Source organism: Mya arenaria, chromosome 1, assembly GCF_026914265.1.
Source record: "Mya arenaria isolate MELC-2E11 chromosome 1, ASM2691426v1".
Classification (NCBI taxonomy): Eukaryota; Metazoa; Mollusca; class Bivalvia; order Myida; family Myidae; genus Mya; species Mya arenaria.
The window spans coordinates 38,915,464-38,934,617 of NC_069122.1; the positions used below are offsets into that span (position 1 = coordinate 38,915,464).

General features: G+C 32.8%; 1 long non-coding RNA gene across 1 annotated transcript; it reads right to left on the reverse strand.

Moving 5' to 3' along the window:
- Positions 1–7,054: 7,054 nt before the first annotated feature.
- LOC128229951 (uncharacterized) lies at positions 7,055–8,331 on the reverse strand. The gene is made up of 3 exons (XR_008260148.1): positions 8,132–8,331; positions 7,401–7,489; positions 7,055–7,187 (listed from the first exon to the last, which is right to left on the reverse strand). It is a non-coding gene; the product is annotated as an uncharacterized LOC128229951 (long non-coding RNA).
- Between the last annotated feature and the right edge of the window lie 10,823 nt (positions 8,332–19,154).

Here is a 19,154-nt window from a genome sequence, read left to right on the forward strand (position 1 = left end):
ATAATATCAACTGTACCTTATGATGGTAAATGATATATAGCCGGATGCACTGTGCAATTTATTTGATGTCGACTGATGATATTTCATGTATTTTTGTTCAGTTTTTCATCGTTTGATACAGACATCTTTTTCTGTAAATACAATGACACAATGACTTTATTTTTATTTCTCTGGATTAGGATATCTTAGACTAGATAATTTTCAAAAAAAATGAGTTCATTTGACTGTGTGCCAATTGTTAGAATGCCGTTAGCCTGTAGTATAAGAACGTTACCAATAATTATCATTATTTATAGAACTCTTGTAATGATATTTCATTTTTTTTGAAGTTTTTTTCTTATCGTTCACCTGTTCTTGAACTTACTTTAGCATGTATGTTTGCTTTATACGGTAGAATTAACAGACAGGTTACGAGCCACTACTTGACGGTTACGTTTACATGTGGACTACTTTTTGTGCACTACGTCATCCAAGTATGCGTACTATGTACACGTTAAGAATGACTGGTACGAGTGCTTTATGATCAAAAGAAGAAAACGCATATAATTTATTTACAGATAAAGAAATATTAGAGATATTCTGGTGCCTTTTAACTGGGAGTTTGTGGCCACGTAGCTATTAATTGAAAGCCTATTTAGAAAGTCTAAGTTTTATCTGTACACAAAAGTTTATATATATATATATATATATATATATATATATATATATATATATATATATATATATTATCAATTAAGTCAAATGAGCTAAATTTAAAAATGCATTATTTGTTTTATTTTATTGTTTGCATCTTTTAAAGTGACACTCTTATTCATAATCAATACAAACACATGTATAACAAACATAAACTTTGACTGACTAACCTTTTACTACTTACTTAATAATGCATTTATGAAAAATACTAATAACTGATAAGAATATTGTAACCATGCATTTAATAGCAGAAAGCGCAAAAATATTAAATGATTGGTGAATGCTAAAAGATTTACTGTGGTCTACTCTATAGTCTCATAAGGTAGAAATACCGTGTTTTATGCTCATTTCTTTCAAATTAAGTTCTGTATCCTTCATAAGAACCATTGTTTTCAGCATTTATTCATACTTTTTGGAATATTCAAACAATTTTATTTTTTGCGGTAAATCATATTTGGGAGTAAGAGTGCAAAACCTTTATTGTATGTCAATCTTTTACTGCACGTGCAAATCGAGATGCATCCTCAAATCAGAATTGAGTCATCTTTAAAATAGCTTTTACTGGGGTTAATTCAGAACAGGCCTCTATTTCTCAAAAGTTATTTAGAATAACGAATTTAAGTAGCTCATTTTATTTAGCCAAATTTCCAACTTAATTTTGATTTAAAAAAATATAAAAAAAATTCTATATCGTGATTGTCGAATTTCCTAATATAGTCCAAAGACTCTTAAGAATGTAAATACCTCATAAATTGTACTAAAAATAGCTTAATCCTGTTACAAGAGAGGTCATGTGTATCGAGAAATTTGGGCCTGGTATATTTTTGCATGCTTAATTTATTCCGCTAGTATATATTTTTTTGTAAAATACATGCCGGCCTTGGGACAAAGTGCAATTATAATCACAAATTTCGTATGTGTTTTGTTATATGATAATAACATGCCTCTGTATCTCTTTAAAACATTTTATACATTTCCCTTTTCTGCTCTGGTCATTTTATATGTTTTTGTATGTGTTCGTTACATTGAATAAATGTAATGTTATGAAAAACAATATACCAAATGTGCAATTCCCACAAACGTGCATTATTTTATATGATGTATATATACGTATGCCTTTATTCTCATTTAATTACTGACATGATAAATAAACTATACAACTGTGTAAATACATGTGTTTTTTATCAATTTAAGACATAGGCCAATATAAATTAATAACTAGATTTTCAGCCATTTTTTTCAACTGGGGCGGGGGGTGACATTTTTTTCTTAGATGACTGTGTTTCACCCCTGGATATGTGTTTATGCTCTTTCTTATAAGATAAGGGACCATATACTGCAAATGTACGCAAATCCAATGGCTCTTTCTATTTCACTTGCCGGATATGTACTCTAAATTATTATCTTTTTATCTACTGTATGTGTTGACTTAAACGGTATTCATGATATAATTCTGCCACATGTACATGTACATGACAATAGAGAGAGTTTTACTGAATCGTGTAGTAATTTTAACTGAAAGGACTTGAATTCATTCATTTCAACATATGATCTCTATTACCAAAATTGCCTGAAGTGAGACATTTAATGTCAAAGTATAGATTTGCAGTCATAGCGTTTTCAGAGAAATGTTAGATAACATTCCTACAAGATTTTTAAAAGATGCTGCACCATTTTTAAAGATACCAGTAACTTTTCTGATAAACAGCTCTATCACAAGAAACATTGTACCATCTGAACTAAGAAATGCTAAAGTTAAACCATTGTTTAAGAAAAACAACAGATCTGATGTTTCAGACTATTGACCTGTAAGTATACTATGTATAGTTTCAAAGATCTTAAAGAGTTGTATACAACCAACTAGAATCTTTTCTTCTTAAACAGGGATTCTTATACGAACTTCCGAGTGGTTTTAGATGTTACTATTCACACTGTGTGTATACCACGTGATAAATTGCGTCATAAAGGCTTCGTCGGAAGGCAATATTTTAATTTGAAAAAAGACTTTAAACAAAGATAACTTCACTATTTCTTCACCATTTTAAATGAGACATAGCGCAGTCAACGCTGCTCACGGAGCCCCACCTTCGGTCTTTCACCAGAATTTGATCGAGAGTTTAGTTTCTTAAGACACTTCGACAAACCTTTTCACAATACGGCCGTCTGACGGAGCACTGTCAAAACATGATTTTGGAAACAGGTTTGTCGAGGTGTTTGATGAAACTAATCACCTCATCAAATTTTGGTAATAAAACAAATGCGGGGCTCTTTGAGCTGCATAGACTGCCCTTTGTTTCATTTAAAATGGTGTTGTAAATGAAAAGTTATCTTTGATTTAAGTCTTCATTTTGAGCAAATTTTTGCCTTCCGACGTAGCATGTATGACGTCATTTATCACTTGGTATATACACACACTGACTTCTGCCTAATTAATTTGACTGACAATATAAAACAACCATCAATAAAGTATAAACTATGCAACATTAAATAGGTTAAAAAAAAACAGTTATAAACCAGATCAGATTAATTTTGTAATTTGTTTTTAACTTCTGCAAGAAGAATTAAAATAATATTTTTGAATTCATACCATTAGGAATGACTGTGCCAAGAATGTGCATCCATTTACTTTCCTTTAATAATCATTTCCAATTGTTCTCAATTTTATCAATTGACATAAAAGAAAAATCATTGATACTGTGGTCAGGAGCATTAAAATGTTCAGACACATTTGTATATGACTCTGGAAAATGCTTTATATCAAACTTATGACTCTTCATTCTCCGACAACATTTTTGTTGTGTCTGACCAACACATTGCTTTTATATCTTTTGCAATTGATAACACATATAACACCTGTAGAAGAACAGGACAATTCATGATTTATCTTAAATTCTTTGCAAAAATATGTACTTGAAAATTTGCCATTTTCAAAAAGAGTACAACCATGTAAACATCTGGATCTATTACACTTAGTAACGAACCTGTTAGTGACAACATTTGTAAGTTTAGAATTCACAAGTATATCTTGAATATTTTTAGGCCGCTTATATGCAACAATTGGTTTGTAGTTAATGAGATCTTGGACAGTTTAACTTCTTGAATATCTGAGTAGTCCCCAATATTGGTTTATAATATTTCCAATGTTTGGTAATGATGGATTAAAAGTACACACAAAAGGAATAATGTTTTTTTTCCGATGATTTTACATTTGGCTGCAAGGCGTTCTCTGCACTGATGGAAAATGTTTTCGAATCAGCTTCATCTATAACAGAAATTGGATAGTTTCGCTCTTCAAAATAGGTTTTTAGTTTATCACATTCCTTCTGGAAACGGTCATCACTTGATGTTATTCTTCTGTAGCGTTTGGCCTGGCTGTAGGGGATGCCGACCTTGCACTTTTTGGGATGACACGAAGAGTATTCTATGTATTGGTGGCAATTTGTTGATTTTTCAAAAACGTTTGTTTCCAAACCACCCTTTAAGTATTTTTTTCGATATGGACATCCAAGAATGAAACACATGTTTTAGAGACATTTATTGTAAATTTATTATTTTGGACTTTGTTGATATCGTGAAGAAAAGACGTTAATTCATCTTCAGAATGTTCCCCGGTAACTATATCCAAAGAAGTAAACAAAATGACTCCACACTGATTATACAGTGCTCTTTAAGGTAATTTGGCTAATTGCATATATCAAGGATATTTGAAAGACTTCAATTAGATTCGCTAAAATCATACCAATAACTTATAGTTTCAAGAATGGTGTAGTGAGAATTCTTTAAATGATTTTTCTGCGTCATATGATTATTATATTTCAAAATCCCACCTGTCAGGATTCATGTGCTGTCTTAAGTCCCCCATATGTCCACGCTTCTCGCATTGGGTTGAACGTTGATAAGTGTAATCTCTTGTATGTTTTCTCCATGCTTTTGCAGACACAATTACTTTAAAGATTTACTCTTACTCCCAAATAAGATTTATCACAATTAATAGAATTGTTTTAATATACCAAAAACGATGAATAAATGTCGAAAAGAATGGTTCTTATGATGAATACCGAGTTTAATTTGAAAGGAAGATGCAGAAAACTTCTACTTTATGAGACCACAGAAGATAACAGTAAATATATTAGCGCTCACCAATCAATTTTTGGCGTTTTTGCCTATTAAATGCACGGTTACAATCTTGTTATCAGTTATTAATAGTTTCCATAAATGCATTATTTAGTAAGTAGTTTAAGGTTGGTTGATCAGTCAAATTTTATGGTGGTTATACATGTGTATTTTGAATAAGAGGGCCACAACAAGGTCCATGTCGGCCTTCTTAAAATGAGGTAGCTTTCGATGCCAGATAGTGGTTGCACGCAAATACCTCTCCTGTAGGGTAACCAATTCGCATTTGGACCTTACTCAATAGCTTTACTGGGTATTCCCAAAAACTGGAAATATAAGTTCATCAAAGAACTAATCAGAACAAAAAATATTTTTAATATTTATTAAGTTCAAACAAAATCAATATAGTTTGATACAATACTGTCAAGATGACATAAAAGATAATTGCATGGAGCAAGACTTCGATATTTATTTTGGAACATGTTCGAGCACACATAAACGCATACATTTTTTTTTCTTTTACAGCAAATTATGTACATAAATACTTTAACAACACTGAAAAGCTCGAACATACCGTTCCATTCTGTCTAAATGTTGCCGGCCCCTCCGGCACATGCCCTGATCAAACCTGTATACTACCAGTCGTCAACAATAAATAATTACAAAGTTTCAAAAAGTCTTAATTGCGCCTCTTAACTCTTACTAACGGTGATACAGATTTGATCATATATCCTTCATAGGAATGACAGCCGCCCGCGAAAAACACCCGGTGGATGAAACGTGTTAACCGTAGCGATGCACGCGGGGCTTAAAGGGACTGTACACCAGATTATTTTTTTCTGTAACGAATCTCAGAACAACTATTTATTAGAATGTGTTTCGCTTTCATATCATAACTGTAAAAATGTACCAAAATGTAAAAAAATACGAAATAATTGTTAAACTTAAACAAAGTGTAAACTATGTGGTACTTCAGTAAGTAAGTTTCAATGTATTGTACACATTAATACCAAGATTATGGCAGTTTTCGAAAAATGTCTTCTTTTTTCGCAATTTTATCATACGGAGTACAGCCCCTTTAACTTAAACAGATAACCCCTAATTCATTCCTCAGAATATAGGAACTACGGAATCCATCCGGACATGCATGCATGTATAAACAAATATCAAACACGTATACAGACATAATATAAACACTGTACAATATCAAAAATAAGTGTGTATACAGCATGAAGTTGAATGACAACATAACAATTTACATCTATATCTAAAAAAACTGTTGAACTGACAATGGAAGAATGTCACATCGCAATAAGAAACTTACATTAATGTATGGTTGAACCATCAACAAAAGAACGTCACATCGATATAAAAATGTCACATCGATATAAGAAAGTCACATATAGGTCATATATGAGGATGAAATGTACTTAAGATGATGGCCTCCTTCCTTCCCCATAGCCAAACCCTTACCTCCTTGTACTATTTCAGTCAATGTTATGTTTCTCCCTCTTCATCCTAAGTATTATCTAAACAAATTATCACATAGATTCAATTAGTATTGTAAAAAAACAGCCAATGAAATGTTTGTATCTACTGGTAGTATAATACAAGACAAACAATCAAATTAAGAAAACAAATCCCCTGCCCTTAATTGTATTTTTTTCCTCTATGTTTTTTTAGATGGATTCAACACCAAACTTGTACAAATAATAATAATATAAATTAACCTCTAAGGTCATTTCAGTAAAAGCTATTAAATACACTAATACTTAGGAATGAATTAAGAGAAACATAAACATATAAATCAAGCTCATACATGACATTACAATGCTCTAATATTAGCAGTGTGCAAATTTAAAAACACCCTGTGATATAAAAATAAAGTGCATTAGCTTATACCACAAGTACTTTTACACAAGCATATAAAGCAATAAAAAGCTTTTGGGTTAGTAAGGTACAAAATGGGTGTATATATTAATAATGACAACAATAATACATAATAGAAGAAACTGCCTTAGCCTTTAAACAAAACTTAAGAATGCCACATCATTATAAGAATGTCACTTCGATATAAGAATGTCACATCAATATAAAAACGTCACATCGATATAAGAATGTAACATAACTATTATAATGTCACATCAATAAAATATTGTCACATAAATGTTTAAGTCTTAATGATCAACACAAAGCCGTAAAATAGAGCGTCAATGTATTGAATATTTATTTTTCCATTGTGTTTCCCGTGAAAAGGCCTGAACCAGTTAAGCAATCAAGTCATTGTGTCATCAGCGAGGTGTTACCGATTGTCTCATCATTACGTTGTCACACAGGGCCAAAAGTGCCTAATTGGAAGACAGGTATATGCGGCCTTCAGGCTGAAATTGTATTAAACAACAAACTTTTAATCATGTTTAAGTATCTTTATGACATAACCATTATCCTTTAACATAAAAAGATAAGCATCATCACCAATAGCGCCACAATCATCGTTTTAACCATCTTCATTATAGTTTTAATCATTAACTTTAATATCAAGTAAAGGTTATATCTTTGTTGTATAATCTGGCAATGTTTTGATCCATTCGTACCATTGCAAATGCCACTTATGGAGCATCGTTCAGGTTGCAAGAGGTATCACTTCGAGTTGCAAGGTGTGACACTACCGGTTCCCTGGACACTGAAATATTGAACCACATATGTGTCAAATGAGACTTAAGTTAAATATCATCATCATGATTAAAAATTAAGTCGATCAAGAGTAATAAATGGCATTAGATAATATGGAATTATGTGATCTTATTGTTAGATGGCCGTCATTTTATATCTTATTAACAAACCAAAAGTTCTAATAACATAGAGGTATGTTATGTTATTATTTGATGGCCGTAAATTGTTGTATCAAGTCGACTGAATGAAGAGTATATAAGTTATTTGTGAAAATCCCAACTCCCCATAAAAATTAACAAGAAAACACTGTACCCAAAACATAAACCCAAGGTTTATCTATAGTCTATCAGGGGTCACAATTTGTATTTAGTATGATATGGAGGTATGTAATCTAATTGTGTGATGGTTCTGAACAAAGCTGTAAAGTATGAACACTGACAACAATGCATAAACGATAAGTATAGCCCTCCTTATTCTACGAAAGGTCAATCTAGAAAAAATGCGACCATTTTGCAAGACCGAATTGACAATAACATAGTATCCCCTGTACAGTGACTGTAAGCATTTTTCATCAATATTACAATTGACCATGTATAACCGAATCATTCTTATATAATTTATTTCAAACTAAAGTTTTATACACAATGCTCACCTGCTCCGGCCCAAGTACCATACGTGATATGTCATCCAAGGCTTAATGGATGGAGCATCGATTCCAAAACGGATGGTGGGACACACGCTGAAACATAGAACGAACGCAGTCACTTTTATTAAAAAAAAACCACAACGTTAAATATATAATTAATTCAAGTTTCATCATTAAAAAAAACAAATGTTAACCATATGAATTAAAGAGCTATTAAACAAATATCAAACTAAGCACCTCCAATGTGCAATATTAAACATATATATATATATATAAACACGAGAATATGAAATAGGCATTTTCTGCTACTCGAGTTAAGTTAAAGAAATCTTGGGAAAGGATGCTGGCACCTTTTAGCATTTTCACTGTAAGATTTCTAAAACCAACAGAAAATGCCTTTCCAATTTTCGTGTGTTTGGAAAAAAAGAATCATTCATTAGAAGAATCATTGATATTTTTAATGAAATAATTGATTAAATAAGAATCTTTAAAAACCTTGTCCATATGTTTTAATTAATTCATCATAAGGCTATGAAATATTAAGTGGCCTACTTAGTGAAACATTCTTTCATGACAAATTGTTTAAAAACAAAATTCAATACTGAGCCAAATAGTGCAAACAAAAACTTAAACAAAAAAGTGAGCAAAATAATACATCTCTTTGTTGATGAAGTTGTCCACATAACCTTACGCAAACCTGACTACAACTGTAGTCGCATTACGTCTCTTCGCCGACTCCACTGCAAAGGGCATCTCTTCCGGTTGGATGGTTGGCCGCTTCAGGAAACGTGAACGCTGTAACATTGATATTTATATCAAAAACCGATGCAATAACTTACCTCAATAAGTAGTTTATATATCAAATAAGCAAGGGTCATCAATAAATCAACAATTGTTAAAAATGTGAATTGAAGTAGCTATAAACAAATATCATTTGAATTCAATTACATTAGGTTCATTAAAGAAATATTTTCATATGAATTAAATCAGTTTTATATTGTTTTGCACTCTCATTTCACGAGCCTTCCCTACCAGTTTAATTATAAACCACGTTTAGACTTATACAAATGAAGCCCCTCAACTGTGAAACATTTTATTTGAAGATGTTTTATTTTGACATACACGAAAATGAAATAAACATTTTCTGTTACTTGGGTTCGGTTAAAGAAATCTTGGGAAAGGATGCTGGCACCTTTTAGCATTTTCACTGTAAGATTTCTAAAACCAACAGAAAATGCCTTTCCAATTTTCGTGTATTTGAAAAATAAGAATCATTAATTCGAAGAATCATTTATATTTTTAATAAAATAATTGATTAAATAAGAATCTTTAAAAACCTTGTCCATATGTTTTAATTAATTCATCATAAGGCTATGAAATATTAAGTGGCCTACTTAGTGAAACATTCTTTCATGACAAATTGTTTAAAAACAAAATTCAATACTGAGCCAAATAGTGCAAACAAAAACTTATACGAAAAAGTGAGCAAAATAATACATATCTTTGTTGATGAATTTGTCCACATAACCTTACGCAAACCTGACTGCAACTGTAGCCGCATTTCGTCTCTTCGCCAACTCCACTGCAAAGGGCATCTCTTCCGGTTGGATGGTTGACCGCTTCAGGAAACGTGAACGCTGTAACATTGATATTTATATCAATAAACGATGCAATAACTTATCTCAATAAGTAGTTTATATATCAAATAAGCAAGCGTCATAATTAAATCAACAATTGTTAAACATGTGAATTGAAGTAGCTATAAACAAATATCATTCGAATTCAATTCAATTAGGTTCATTAAAGAAATCGTTAATATTAATTTAATCAGTTTTATACTGTTTTACACTCTCATTTCATGAGCCTTCCCTACCAGTTTAATTATATACCAAGTTTAGACTTATACAAATGAAGCCCCTCCAATGTGAAACATTTTATTTGAAGTGTTATATTTTGACATACACAAAAATGAAATAAACATTTTCTGCTACTTAGGTTCGGTTAAAGAAATCTTGGGAAAGGATGCTGGCACCTTTTAGCATTTTCACTGTAAGATTTCTAAAACCAACAGAAAATGCCTTTTCAATGTTCGTGTATTTGGAAAAAAAAGAATCGTTAATTCGAAGAATCATTGATATTTTTAATAAAATAATTGATTAAATAAGAATCTTTAAAAACCTTGTCCATATGTTTTAATTAATTTATCATAAGGCTATGAAATATAAAGTGGCATACTTAGTGAAAACATTCTTTCAAGATTAATTGTTTAAAAACAAAATCCAATACTGAGCCAAATAGTGCAAAAAAAACTTATACAAAAAAGTGAGCAAAATAATACATATCTTTGTTGATGAAGTTGTCCACATAACCTAACGCAAACCTGACCGCAACTGTAGCAGCATTTCGTCTCTTCGCCAACTCCACTGCAGAGGGCGTCTCTTCCGGCTGGATGGATGGCCGCTTCAGGAAACGTGGACGCTGTAACATAATATTTATATCAAAAACCGATGCAATAACTTATTTCAATCAGTAATATATATATCAAATAAGCAAGCGTCATGATTAAATCAACAATTGTTAAACATGTGAATTGAAGTAGCTATAAACAAATATCATTCGAATTCAATTAAATTAGGTTCATAAAAGAAATCGTTAATATTAATTTAATCAGTTTTATACTGTTTTGCACTCTCATTTCATGAGCCTTCCCTACCAGTTTAATTATAAACCACGTTTAGACTTATACAAATGAAGCCCCTCCAATGTGAAACATTTTATTTGAAGATGTTGTATTTTGACTTACACGAAAATGAAATAAACATTTCCTGTTACTTGGTTTCGGTTAAAGAAATATTGGGAAAGGATGCTGGCACCTTTTAGCATTTCACTGTAAGATTTCTAAAACCAACAGAAAATGCCTTTTCAATTTTCGTGTATTTGGAAAAAAAAGAATCATTAATTCGAAGAATCATTGATATTTTTAATAAAATAATTGATTAAATAAGAATCTTTAAAAACCTTGTCCATATGTTTTAATTAATTTATCATTAGGCTATGAAATATAAAGTGGCCTACTTAGTGAAAACATTCTTTCAAGATGAATTGTTTAAAAACAAAATTCAATACTGAGCCAAATAGTGCAAAAAAGACTTAAACAAAAAAGTGAGCAAAATAATACATATCTTTGTTGATGAAGTTGTCCACATAACCTAACGCAAACCTGACCGCAACTGTAGCAGCATTTCGTCTCTTCGCCAACTCCACTGCAGAGGGCGTCTCTTCCGGCTGGATGGATGGCCGCTTCAGGAAACGTGGACGCTGTAACATTAATATTTATATCAAAAACCGATGCAATAACTTATTTCAATAAGTAATATATATATCAAATAAGCAAGCGTCATGATTAAATCAACAATTGTTAAACATGTGAATTGAAGTAGCTATAAACAAATATCATTCGAATTCAATTAAATTAGGTTCATAAAAGAAATCGTTAATATTAATTTAATCAGTTTTATACTGTTTTGCACTCTCATTTCATGAGCCTTCCCTACCAGTTTAATTATAAACTACGTTTAGACTTATACAAATAAAGCCCCTCCAATGTGAAACATTTTATTTGAAGATGTTGTATTTTGACTTACACGAAAATGAAATAAACATTTTCTGTTACTTGGTTTCGGTTAAAGAAATCTTGGGAAAGGATGCTGGCACCTTTTAGCATTTTCACTGTAAGATTTCTAAAACCAACAGAAAATGCCTTTTCAATTTTCGTGTATTTGGAAAAAAAGAATCATTAATTCGAAGAATCATTGATATTTTTAATAAAATAATTGACTAAATAAGAATCTTTAAAAACCTTGTCCATATGTTTTAATTAATTTATCATTAGGCTATGAAATATAAAGTGGCATACTTAGTGAAAACATTCTTTCAAGATGAATTGTTTAAAAACAAAATTCAATACTGAGCCAAATAGTGCAAAAAAGACTTAAACAAAAAAGTGAGCAAAATAATACATATCTTTGTTGATGAAGTTGTCCACATAACCTAACGCAAACCTGACCGCAACTGTAGCAGCATTTCGTCTCTTCGCCAACTCCACTGCAGAGGGCGTCTCTTCCGGCTGGATGGATGGCCGCTTCAGGAAACGTGGACGCTGTAACATTAATATTTATATCAAAAACCGATGCAATAACTTATTTCAATAAGTAGTATATATATCAAATAAGCAAGCGTTATGATTAAATCAACAATTGTTAAACATATATGTGAATTGAAGTAGATATAAACAAATATCATTCGAGTTCAATTAAATTAGAATGAAATCAGTTTTATATTGTTTTCACTCTCATTTCATGAGCCTTCCCTACCAGTTTAATTATAAACCACGTTAAGTCTTATACAAATAAAGCCCCTCCAATGTGAAACATTTTATTTGAAGTGTTATATTTTGACATACACGAAAATGAAATAAACATTTTCTGCTACTTGGGTTCGGTTAAAGAAATCTTGGGAAAGGATGCTGGCACCTTTAGGCATTTTCACTGTAAGATTTCTAAAACCAACAGAAAATGCCTTTTCAATTTTCGTGTATTTGGAAAAAAAGAATCATTAATTCGAAGAATCATTGATATTTTTAATAAAATAATTGACTAAATAAGAATCTTTAAAAACCTTGTCCATATGTTTTAATTAATTTATCATTAGGCTATGAAATATAAAGTGGCCTACTTAGTGAAAACATTCTTTCAAGATGAATTGTTTAAAAACAAAATTCAATACTGAGCCAAATAGTGCAAAAAAGACTTAAACAAAAAAGTGAGCAAAATAATACATATCTTTGTTGATGAAGTTGTCCACATAACCTAACGCAAACCTGACCGCAACTGTAGCAGCATTTCGTCTCTTCGCCAACTCCACTGCAGAGGGCGTCTCTTCCGGCTGGATGGATGGCCGCCTCAGGAAACGTGAACGCTGTAACATTGATATTTATATAAATAAACGAGACAGTAACTTATTTCAATAAGTATTTTATGTATCAATTAAGCAAGGGTCATAATTAAATAAAAAATTGTTAAACGTGTGAATTGAAGTAGCTATAAGCAAATATCATTCGAATTCAATTAAATTAGGTTTATTAAACAAATGTTTTCATATGAATTAAATCAGTTTTATATTGTTTTGCACTCTCATTTCATGAGCCTTCCCTACCAGTTTAATTATAAACCACGTTTAGACTTATACAGATGAAGCCCCTCCAATGTGAAACATTTTATTTGAAGATGTTGTATTTTGACTTACACGAAAATGAAATAAACATTTTCTGTTACTTGGGTTCGGTTAAAGAAATCTTGGGAAAGGATGCTGGTACCTTTTAGCATTTTCACTGTAAGATTTCTAAAACCAACAGAAAATGCCTTTCCAATTTTCGTGTATTAGGAAAAAAAGAATCGTTAATACATTTTAATTAATTAATCATAAGGCTTTGCAATATGAAGTGGCCTACTTAGTGAAAGCATTCTTTCAAGATAAATTGTTTCAAAAACAAACAATGCTGAGCCAAATTGTGCAAACAAAAACTTAAACAAAAAAGTGAGCAAAATAATACATATCTTTGTTGATGAAGTTGTCCACATAACCTTACGCAAACCTGACTGCAACTGTAGCCGCATTACGCCTCTTCGCCAACTCCACTGCAAAGGGCATCTCTTCCGGTTGGATGGTTGGCCGCTTCAGGTACCGTGGACGCTGTAACATTAATATTTATATAAAAAACCAATGCAGTAAGTTATTTCAATAGGTAGTTTATAAATACAAATAACAGGTGTCATAACCCCCTCCAATGTGAAATATTTTATTTAAAAATATAACTTTTTGACATACACGAAAATGAAATACATTTTCTGCTACTTGTTTTCCGTTAAGAAAGTCTTGGGAAAGGATGCTAGCATTTTTTAGCATTTTCACTGAAAGATTTCTTAAACCAACAGAAAATGCCATTTTTAAATGTTCGTGTTTTTAGAAAAAAACAATCATTAATTCGAAGAATGATTGATATGTTTAATAAAAAATGATTAAATAAGAAACTTTAAACACGTTGTCCATATATTTTAATTAATTCATCATAAGGCTATGAAATATAAAGTGACCTACTTAATGCTTTTCTTAAAATAACATTGCAAATGTACAGACCATAATGAATGTTCAAAATACAAAAAAGGTATAAAACGTTGTGCAAATATGTGAATATTTTAAACGATTTTTAAACGTCATCGATGATACACTGCTCACCCGTTACAGCCCAGTCGTCATCAGTGAGTAGTCGCCCATAGCCATCTGGTCACCTAGCCAACTCCACTGCAAGGGGCATCACTTCCGGTTGGATGATGGGACAATTCCGGTACCATAGACGCTGAAAGTGCTGATCCATTAAACTGATGCAGTCACTTATTCAAAAAAAGTTAACTACAACAAATGGTATAATGGAAAAAAATCTTGATGCATTTCTTAACCAAGAGAAAAAGCCCGTTTGCAATTCTTGTAGTTCCAGAATTCTATATTTTTATTCATTATTAATACGAAGACTATTTCTTTCTCATGAACATAAGAGCATATATAAAATTGGTCGACAAAAAATGAAGATAAAGCTGTCTTTCTTGTAAATATTTCGCTATTTAACTGTTTAGCTGGTAACTTTTGAATGATCCAATGTCCTGAACGATTTGTTTTACAACCAGCAATTATAATAACAAGTGGGAAAAAAGCGAAAGCTCAATGGAAACAGTTCTGCATAGTCCAACACAATATTAAATATAAGCACAACCCAGAAGAAATACCTGGAAACAAACAAGATTTCCCTAATGGCAGCCACTATAAGATTTTCCCTTTTGTTTGATTTCCCGCTTCAACTGACCAAAGTGTAGCTAACACAAATATGACTCCGTTCACTCAAACCTAATTGTACACATGTCCAGGGGCTAGAATACATTGTTTGAATACAATATAATCCTTCCATCGTCTCTCTTGTTTGGATAATTAAAAATTAGGAGTGGTTGCTGTCCTGGCACTGATTAGATGAATTATGTTAATTAATATATAGCGTTTACTGTTCTGGTGGTGCGAAGTATGCATTCATTTTGTTTAAAACAGGTCACAAGCTTTTATTGGCCAATCAGTATTTTGCCTTTGGCCGATTAGACGAAATAAATATTGATATGGCCAAGAAACAAACTTTCATGAGGCCTAAAACAAATATGTCTGTTTCGGGTAACCCGACCCTACCTATAAAAATGCGCCGACCCTAACTATTTTTTTCCGTTTCTGAGCAAAAAAAATATTCGTTAGCGAATAGAGAGTTACGAAGGGCGGATAAATGCAGATTTTAATCAGAATTATTGTTTATATGATACAACAAAGTCAGGCAATGACAGTTATGTAGGAAAGACTGCCACGTGCAAAAAAACACTCTGAACTTACGACAGATTTTGAAAAAAAAAATCCCTACCTACCCTACCTAGAAATTTTGGGAAGGTTACCCTAAACAAACAATTTTTTTTTTTGGCCTGAGCAAACAACTTCATAGCGTCTGATATAAATTATTAAATTTAACTAAATTATAAGCTTTGCGAGTTTGATTTAGTTCCTTGTTTTCTTCGTATATCACTCTAAGTAGAACAACATACTAGTAGTCGAAACTTAAATACTGACTTAAAAGAATTATGTGGACATAATTTACATTTACGTTCTGTCCTTATCATAGTTTTGATGAAGACTTGTGATCTACCTCGTCTCGAGAGAGGTCTAACTAATAGATACGGTAGGAGTTTTTCTCCACGAAATAACGAGTAACTGTATCTGACTTCTCCGACGATAAGTGTATTAATTTAGTTTAAACATATTTATTTTACAACGATTGTGAAACAAGTTATTACAACATTATATTAATCACTCTCGTTGGCACGATTTTACGCGAGAGTGTGGTCTTGTGTTGTGGGGGAAACCGGAGAACCCGGAGAAAACCCACTTGTCCGGCTTGGTGACCACAAACCAAACTCACATGCGCCCAAGCGGGGAATCGAACCCGGGTCGCCTAGGTGAGAAGCGAGTGCGCTAACCACTGCGCTAACCGGACAACCGGATAAGTGTATTGCATATATTAGTGAAGAAATAAATGCATTAATGAATAAATACAGATTTTTAAATTGATAAATAGAAATATTTTCCCAAAATATAAACATGAGATTATTATTATAGCCTATCTTAATAAAATATATCGGCTAGTGGGATTACTCGAAATTCTCGTGCACGATCCGCTTACAAGCGTAAGAAGACACATATTCAATAGCTCTTCTGGGGGTATAGTTGTATAACTGCAGAAATCAATGATGCATGTAACATCGGCAACTCTTTTTAGCCGAACACCATCGTTACAATTCTCCTTTTTATATGTGAATATATAGCGACACCTTATGTATGAATAAACGCCGTTCCCGGAATGTACCGTACATATACGTTAATACGGACCCTAGTTCAAAATTCATATTTGAGGCAACCAAATTTAAGAGGCGGCGAAAGAAGGAGTAGAGCGGGCGGGGATACATATCTAACAACACACTTATGATGATGTGGTGATGATGATGACGATGATGATGACGATGACGATGACGATGACGATGATGATGACGACGACAATAATGATGATGATGATGATGATGATGATGATGATGATGATGATGACGATGACGATGATGATGACGACGACAATGATGATGATGATGATGATGATGATGATGATGATGATGATGATGATGATGATGATGATGATGATGATGACGATGATGATGATGATGACGACGACAATGATGATGATGATGATGATGATGATGATGATGATGATGATGATGATGGTGGTGGTAGTGGTGTTTCGGATATAATTTCATAGGGCCTCATTTAAAACAAACATACTCGACTTACGTGTAACCCACAGCACTGATTAGTATAAATATACGATATGTAGGGTGATTTGCCTGTAATAAATGTATGGCAAATTTGAAAATTACTGCCATCCAAAATGTCACACATTTTTTTCCCCAATTTGTACAGTACTTTTAATAAATAGTTAAACCTCTATGTAGTCAATGAAAAAAGATGCGCTCAAGTAACAATAAAAAATCGCGTTTTTTTTCTCTCTCAAGACAGGCTTGTTAAAAAGATGCACCACAGAAAATGTCAAATCTCGCATCTTTTTTTAGTTTGCACCGTATTTAAATAATATATAATAAAACCGTTTGGTAGCCCGTGCAAATCAGGGGCGTACCTGAAGCATTTTAAAATGTACGCCCGTACACTTGAGAGCAGTGAAAAAAGTAAAGGTATTTCTATATTCTGGTCCCAATATGATATATGGGGTTGGAGCGGGACCGATACCCTCTGACGTGGGACTTTTTACTGGCCATTTCGCGGGAACCTTAATTCATTTGTTCGCCTGGGCGTACTGGAGTATGCCTTGGTACGCCCCTGCAAATAGATGCGCCGATGCAACAATAGCAAAGATGGTAAATATCGCGATTATTTCTCCAAACAGACTTATTAAGAAAGATAAACTGAAGTAAATGTGAAATCTTGCATTTTTTTTATCGAATTTCAAATGAAAACTGAATAGTTTTCCAATCAAAGGACTCTAAATGTTTAAGATAAAAATATTCGAAAATATAACCAACAAATAAAGTGTATGTTTCTTTCTTGGGCAAATTGATAAGGCGATGTGTGGATTGGCGATGGCCTTAATAGGATTCCGTACCGTTATTTTTTATCTGTAAACTGAGGAAGTCAATTTCACCTTTCGCAATTGGAGAAGTCCGGAAACACTATCATTGTCTGTTCTAAAAGGCATTGCATTTTTATCTCCTAAAACTGTGGCATGGTGATCTTAATACCACAGGGTGATAACAATATGCAGCTAGACCGTGGCTCGAACCCGACACCCTTCAATAAAAGAGCAAGTGCCGCTCTTCCGACTAAGCTAACGAGCCGGTTACACAGTTTCTCAACTTGAAACTGTATATGTAAGAGTACAGTAACATACTCCCCTGCCAAGCCCGAGTTTCTAGATGATGATCTCGACGAAACCACGGGTAGGATTTGGAGTACATTTACAGTCACGGCCTCAATGTGGACGCCAAATGTCATCAAGTGAGAAAATGCGCAGCTAGACCGGAGCTCGAACACAGGGCCCATCGCTAACAAGGCGAGTGCTCTACCGACTTCGCTACCGGGCCGCCTACACCGACCTTCTCAACCTCTGTATTGGTAACAGTACCTTTCACTAGCGCCTCTAAAATTGTTAAAGTTTACTTTTTCATATCAATATTCGTCGAACAATATAAAAATAATGCACTTGAATGCACCATTTCATTCTAAATTTCTACATCTCTCCTTGTAAACAGCAATAAACCCCAATTAACCAATTAAAATCATGTATTGTACGTATTCTTTGGGAAAGGAACGTACGTTTCATGTTGCACTGCCAAAGTGCACCCCATCTAACGCGAAATCCTGAATCTCCCCTGATTTCAACAATTAAATTAAACAGGTACGTGGCATTGAATTATCTTTGTGTCAAAAAGGCTGGTGGCTAACTAGTAAGCAGTTGCACTTGCAGTGGCATGAGTATATACAAAACCGTGAACGTTAACATGCAGAGAATAGCAAGAGCTCAAGTTTTTATCATTTTAAAAACATCAGATTGTCGTTTTTTTTTATTTTTATAAAGAAAAACACCAGATAAACTGTCACCGTACCAGAGTGCGTGGCAATTCAGGAATCTGGTGGAATTCAATCCAGTTAAAGTAAAAAGTTAAAGCCACTCATAACTCAATATTTTTTGACAACTATCTTTTTATTGTTCATATATTGAAACATGTTTCATAAAGGCTTTATATTTCAAAGTTTAATGAAATTTACCAAAAATTGAGGAAGTTATAAAAACATTTTGAGAAATGTTCGGAAATCGCGGCCCAATTTTGAA